Here is a 7318-nt window from a genome sequence, read left to right as displayed (position 1 = left end):
TGGAGTGCAGTGGCCGGATCTCAGCTCACTGCAAGCTCTGCCTCCCGGGTTCACGCCATTCTCCTGCCTCAGCCTCCCGAGTAGCTGGGACTACAGGTGCCCGCCACTTCGCCCGGCTAGTGTTTTGTATTTTTCAGTAGAGACGGGGTTTCACTGTGTTACCCAGGATGGTCTCGATCTCCTGACCTTGTGATCCGCCCGTCTCAGCCTCCCAAAGTGCTGGGATTACAGGCTTGAGCCACCGCGCCGGGCCAGAATGCCCTTTTTTCAATCCTCCCTGTGATTGGCTACTTTTAGGATCCTGCTGATTGGTGCATTTTACAGAGCGCTGATTGGTCCATTTTACAGAGTGCTGATTGGTGCATTTTACAATCCTCTTGCTAGCTACAGAGCTCTGATTGGTACATTTTACAATTCCCTTGCTAGCTACAGAGAGCTGATTGGTGCATTTTACAGAGCTCTGATTGGTGCATTTTACAATCCTCTTGTAAGACAGAAAAGTTCTGCAAGTCCCCACTTGGCCCAGGAAGTCAAGCTGGCTTCACCTCTCACTATAGGGTTGCAATCTTCCTGGACGTTGCCCAAGTTTTGTACTTCTTATAAGGTTAGCCTTGTAAGGATACCTTATAAGGCTGATAGATTACACCATCCCCTTCCTTTCTTAAATTTCAATTTCCCAATAACTAAACTTTCTTTCCTTTTATTGGCTGACCCCTCCTCTACATTCTGTTCACTTATTGTGACCTTCTAGGTGCATGAGCCCTGTGGTTTGTTACATTTGTAGGTTGGCTGCCAGTGCTTAGATTTATCATGCCTTGAAAGTGGACCATTTAAAATGTTTTTTCACTAATTCACTCCTCTTTTCTACTTACTTTCTTTGGTTTCATTTTTATTTAAAGCCTTCTGGTCCTTGAATTGCTTTAGAAGTTGTTAACTTTTTTCTTTCTAGGAGAGTGAGTTTAATTTGGTTTCTAATAGTAGCAGGTTATTTTGCTGGTAAATTATGGGCATTTGCTTATTAATAGCTGTTTTAATTAATCTCTGTGCTAGTCCTCTCACAAGGGATAATACAACATCCCACTGCTGTTAAGACTCCTGCCACAGTTATGAGAGATGTAAGGATTAAAGCTACCATGCCTTTCTGTTTTTTAAACCAGCCTTCTAGCCAGCCCGAAAATGAGTTATTAATTCCAGCATTTTCTGCCAGTTTGTTGGCTAGAGTTGTTAGTCCTTGTAAAATTTTTGTGATGGTTACATTTGGGGCAATATTGTTAGGAATGAAAGTACAACATTTCCACCCAGCATAACACATATGCCCCATTCTTTTGCTAGTATTATGTGTAGCGCAAGCCTGTTTTCCCAGACCATTTGGCTGATGGCATTTAACTGGCTAGCTACCTCTTTGAGGGCATCTGAGTATAATTGATGATTTTTGTTGATTATAATAGATGTAGTTAATCTAATCCACATTCTTATTAATAGTTGACCACTAGAAGAGTGCTGACTTAAACCTAGCAGGTATTTGGTTTGCGGCCTTAAGTTGATTAGGCATCTCTCTAGGGACTCCTGTTGAGTTAACACATATATTGGGCTTAAAAGAATTTGTTACATCTTTTCGGTTTTTGTGGCCATGTGTATTTTTGAAAATCTTATGGAATGTCAGGGTGAGGGGAATGGCCAATTGGACTAAAGCACAAGTCCCGGTCCAATCAGATGGTAACAGGTTAACGGAGGTTCCTTTTCCCACAATACCACATGACGTTAGCACCAGGTATGTGATTGCTAGCTGAGTGATTGCCATTGCCTTACCACTGATGTTTAAGATGTGGGTACAAGTTGAGAATTCTCCCATGGGCTTATTGAACTCTGCCCCCTGCCTAGAGAGACAAGAGGATTGGTTTATATTCCCCATAGAGAATGAGGGAATTGCTCTGGGATTTGACTTCCGCAATGCAGGAAAGAGCAATGACAGACTTTTATAAGTTTCATTTTCCTATGCATCCTTGTTCTGGTATAGAGCCAACATGCAATGCATTCCTTCAGGATTGATATTTTATCCTAGGGGAAACGGAACCACCTTTGCCTGCGGTTGTTTTGCAGCACACTCGTAGCAGTTACTCTTGTTGAGGGCTTGTACTGAAATTTTGACCCATTCGACCCAGGCATTCACATCCCTGTACCCTATCTCAATTTCTAAGGTTTGCCTTAAATTCTTTACCTCATTTACCCTTTTAGGGTTATTATTTGGTGGACTAAAGTGTTTATTGGGGTTTGGAGTTGGAGTAGTCCCTGGCAAATGGGAGGTTGAGTTTTTCATTTTGAGAACGAATTGCCCTAGGGGGTCTTTCCCTGTGATGTCTGCTCCTTGCCCATATACCCAAGACGCTTCCTTTGGTTCTTGGTTTAGAATGGCTGGATTGTTAATGGTGATGAGTATAGGATTGCATTTTAAATTTTGGCAGTTATTTGGCGGGGAGCCCTTGGGCAGATGTAGTTTATTCTTTAAGGGTCTCCAGCTCGGAGTTACCCACCCCGTGTTTACTATCCAACCCTGAAATTGGGTAGTTTACTATACATCATCCCAGCTGGGGCAGAGTCATGCACTACTGTAACCTGTATCTGGTTAAGGGCAGAGATATTTATTTGCCTGTGAGAACTAGCTCTGATTTTTCAAATTCCCACAGAGTAAGACCAGGCAGGCATTAAATCTTATAGTTTGGAGTGCTACCATCTTGGTTACATTAATTACCGACTTGATTGAGTAGGGAGGAGTTCCCTGCCAGTTTCCATTTTGACCTTCTGCTTTTTGTATAGTAGCCCATTTTAGCTATATTAACTTCCAGACATGGGGCCAGCCTATGTTTTCTTGCTAGATTTTTTTTAGAGTTAACTTTAAGGGTTCCTTAGGTGACTTATGCACTTTTTACTGTTGTTTTCCCCTGCCCTCCCTTCTGGGGTCTGTTTTACGAGTGCCTTGATTGGAGTACAGTGAATCTGCTGACTTTCAGCTGTTTGCATGCCTGTTTCAGTGCTTAGGAGCACTTGATGGGACCTTCCCAGCTTGGATGGAGCTTATCTTCTTTCCAAGTTTTAGTCAGCATCAAATCACCAGGCTGGAAGTGGTGAACAGCAAACTTAAGAGGCGGAGTTTGAGTTAGAAGTCCTTTCAACCTAAGGGATGACAGGGTGGAGGATATGGCCAGTTTATAATTTCTTAAGAATTGATCCTTGGTTTCCATAGTAGGGAGATTTATAGGTCTGCCAAAATATAGGAGCCCATATAATAACTTGTAGGGGGACAATCCCAAGTTTTTTCCTGGGGCTGTTCTAAGGAGTGCTATTGGGAGACATTTGGTTCCAGGCATTTTAGTTTTAAGGTTAGTTTGGTGATAGCTTTTGAGAGTTTGATTTATTCTTTTATCTTTCCAGAGGAAGGGGATGCCAAGGGGTGTGATAATTCCATTTAATTTGTAAATCTTCCATAATTCCCTTTAACACCCTTGAGGTAAAGTGACTCCCATTGTCTGAATTAATATTTTTCACCAGGCCAAATCTAGGTAAAATTGGTTTTAATATTATTTTGACCACATTCCCGGCAGTGGCTATTGGAAGAGGAAAGGCTTCCGCCCCGAGGGAAAGGTGATTTATGATTACCAGTAAATACTTTAGTTTTCCTGCTTTGGGCATTTCTGTGAAATTTACTTGAATGCTTTGAAATGGTCTTAGTTTGGGAGGCCTTCCTCCTGTGGCCTGTTTTCTAATCACCTTTTTGTTTACCCTTTGACAAGTTACACAATTTCCACATACTTGTTTACTGAGGGTATAAATTCCTGTACACCCATAATTCCTAAGTATTGCATCACACAGAGCCTGGGGTCCCCAGTGACTCCCTAAGTGTAATACAGACATTAGTTCTTTTATTAGAGGTTTACTCACACTAGCTTTCCCAAACTGTCCACTAGTTATCTTGGCTGTCTGCTCCGGCTTGTGGCTCCTGCCGCCCCCACACCTGCAGCTGCACTCCCTGGCCTGCAAGGCCAGTTCTTAGTTACAAAGTTAACTTTCACGAGACCTTGCCCTACTGGGTCCTCCGGATCTAATCCGGAGTATTTTTTCATTTGATCTCTGAGCCTCTGCAGGAATGCAGAGGGAATTTCCTCTTTTTCTTGTTGAATTTCAAATGCCTTTGAGACATTTTGTGTCCCAGGAGTGGACTCTTTGATCCCTTTAATTATTAGTTTCCTGAGGTTCTGCATTTGCGCCCAGTCCTGGGATTGTGATTATTCCAGTTGGGATTGACATTTGGAAATTTTTGTTTGGCTGGCAAGACTTTTTGCCTGGAAGGGTGTTGCCTCTCCCAGATGGCTATGACCACTTTCCTAATTATTCCCTTTTCTTCTCCTGTGAACAGGATATTTATGATAGACATTGTTTTAGCCCAGGTGTAAAAGATGGGTCCTAGGAATTGGTCCAGCTGGTCTGCTAAACCGAGGGGATTTCCTAGGAGTGGTTTCATTTCTTTCTTTTTTCTCTTTTTTTTAAGTATAAATGATCAATCAGAAATTATCTTCAAATAAATAAAACCAGAAGTATGGTTTTAAATAAAAAGCCCAAGATAAAGAAACAGAAAAGCTGACACTATATGAAGCAGTGGTAATTCTTGGACCAGAAGAGACTTTAAACAGAAAATGTTTACGTAGTATTCTCAGAGAAAAAAATATATTACCTCGGTAATGCAAGAACAGAATAATTATTTTAAAAATCGGAACAAGAAAGAGTTCTTGGAAATGAAGATATTGGCATAATTTTTTAAATGATGGTCTAGAAGATAAATTGAATAAAACTCTTTGAAAATAGAAGAAAAAAAGCAGGCTTATTATTTAGGAGAAATTTCAAAAAGAAAATGGAAAAAAAGGTTAATTATCTGAAGAACAATATAAGAAAACCTCTGGTGCTTAAAGATACAGATTTCCAGATTGAAAGGAAGAGGGGGAGAAAGGGTCCCAACACGATGAAAAAGGCTCACTGGTATTCATGTTCTTGTGAAATTTCAGTATAACAAGGGGAAAAGCCCTAAATGCACCTAGGGAGCGAAAAAAGGGAAAAGATAACCTATAAAGGAATGAGAATCTATTTTAGTATAACTAGAGTGTAAATTCTCTAAGGACAGGGACTTTTTGTTCATTACTGCTACATAGAGCTCAAGAAATATATTTTGAATAAAAGAGTGACTGTACCATATGTGTCACAAACAATGCTGATATATTTTGAATAAAAGAATGATTATAACATATGTCTCACAAACAATGCTGAGGGTTTAAAAGACAGTGAAGCAGTGTCTTCAAAGTTCTGAGAGAAGATAACCTAGAATTTGGAATATATGAAAAGTAATAAGTGTGAGGTAAAATAACAACATTCTCAGGCATGCAAGGACTTAGAACATTTACATCCTAAACCATAAACTCTTCCTGAAGAAGTTATTTAAGGATGTGGACCAGTAAAATGATGATGGAAACTAGTAAAGATGACATGGTGTTAATGAAATAGTGCACTAACTCAGGAATTTAATAAAAGTAATTCCAGAATGACAGCAGTACAATAGGTCTAGAAAGTAGTTGGTTTAAATTAGAATAGGAAATTCAAGGAAAATGTCCTTAGGAGGAAGAATGGAATGGACTTAAGGCTATTGGTGGATTAAGAAGCTGGTAGATATTAGTGATATAAGAAATGTTTTTTCCCCTTAATAGGAAAAAAAGACAATTAGGAATTCTAAGAGAAAAACCATGCATAACCAACACGTAGTTGCATGTTGCAACCGTATAAAGTGAACGGTGAGTTAAATCCTCATCTTTCATAGTCTAAAATTGCTAACTGAAGATATAGCACACACATAAAGGTATAAGCCATTAAAATGGTTGTTTCAGGGAGCAGGACTTGGATAGTGGGGCATTGGATATTTCCTTTATTTATTTATTTTTATGGAACTATGTGGATATATTTGGGGGCGGCAGGGAGAGAACACTGTTTGTGTGTTCTTCCCCTTGTCCATAGAAAGTTGGTGGGCCCCTCGGATTTAGATAGGATAGATCATAGGAAGCTACTTCTGCTATGCAAATGTAAACAGAAATAATTTTCATCTTTACCATATAACCAACTTTTAATTATATTACTGGAATTTAAACTGAAAGTTGTTGACAAAGAACATCAGTTATAATTTACTGAGCATCTCATATGTATTTGAATTGCTAATATAATTGTTGATATTTACCAAGTTCTTACTGTGTAATAGTTATTGAATTATCCCATTTAATCCTCACAAGAATTCTCTAAAGTAGTTACTAGTAATATTATCTTTTTACATATTAAAAAATTAGACTTACATTGAGAGGTAAACTCTCCAGATTTACATAGCTAATGAGTACCAGAGCCACTTACTTGCTGTTATAATTATTCTTTTTTTCTAGATAATTTTTTTCATGTGTAAATATTTTTTCACATGATTGCAGAGTGAAAGATTCAGGCTGATTTATGTATATTTTTAATATTAGTACTTGCCATAGGAATTGTTGATTTTAGATACAGTAACTAATTTTGAGACTGCGATTGCTAGACACTCATATCAGAGGTAAAATCAAAGTCAAGTGCTTTTGCTTTTAAAATATTTTCTAAAGAAAATATCAAATACAGAATTGGAAATATTAGAATAATGAATTCAAAAGTCTTCTATCAGTTTACATAATCGTCAACTCATGGTCAATTTTGTATCTCTACCCTTACCCATTTTCCTTTGGGTTATTTTGAAGCAAACCTCAGACAATTTTATTTATAAATATTTCCACCTATATCTCTAAAAGATAAAGATTCTTTAAAAAATTAATGACAGTATCAATGTCTCACCTAAAACAGTAGAATTCCTTAATATTAAATACGTGGTCAGGGCTGGGCATAGTGGCTCATGTCTGTAGGTCTGGCTACTCAGGAGGTAGGAGGATTGCCTGAGCCCAGGAGTTCAAGGTTACAGTAAGCCATGATTGTGCCACTACACTCCAGTCTAGGCAACAGAACAAAACCCTGTCTCTAATAACAATAAATAGTGTTTAAATTTTCTTGATTATAATTTTTTAATACAATTTATTGTAATCAGGATTGAAATACTGTCCATGGATTGTACTTGGTGGTTGTTTCTTAAGACTTTCTTATTATATAAATACCCTCTTCTCTCCTCTCTTGTTCTGCTTGCAATTCGTTCATTAAAGAATCTAGTTTTTCCTGTAGAGTTTGCTACAGTCTGGATTTTTTTCTGATTGCTTCCTTGTAC

General features: G+C 38.5%; 1 protein-coding gene across 2 annotated transcripts in view; it reads left to right on the top strand.

Moving 5' to 3' along the window:
* The window catches only part of LCA5 (lebercilin LCA5), a 55027-nt gene that overhangs the window by 8729 nt on the left and 38980 nt on the right, over window positions 1-7318 (top strand). The window contains exon 2 of one of the 2 annotated variants that reach the window (XM_017890730.1): window positions 5748-5831. The exons of the other annotated variant lie outside the window; for it this stretch is intronic. The gene's annotated coding sequence lies outside the window, so the exon portion shown is untranslated. The remainder of the gene's footprint in view (window positions 1-5747; window positions 5832-7318) is intronic. 2 annotated transcript variants of the gene reach the window in all.

This window comes from Rhinopithecus bieti, unplaced genomic scaffold (genome assembly GCF_001698545.2).
Source record: "Rhinopithecus bieti isolate Rb0 unplaced genomic scaffold, ASM169854v2 scaffold_20307, whole genome shotgun sequence".
In the NCBI taxonomy this organism is placed as follows: domain Eukaryota; kingdom Metazoa; phylum Chordata; class Mammalia; order Primates; family Cercopithecidae; genus Rhinopithecus; species Rhinopithecus bieti.
This window is presented reverse-complemented; position numbering and strand designations above follow the sequence as displayed.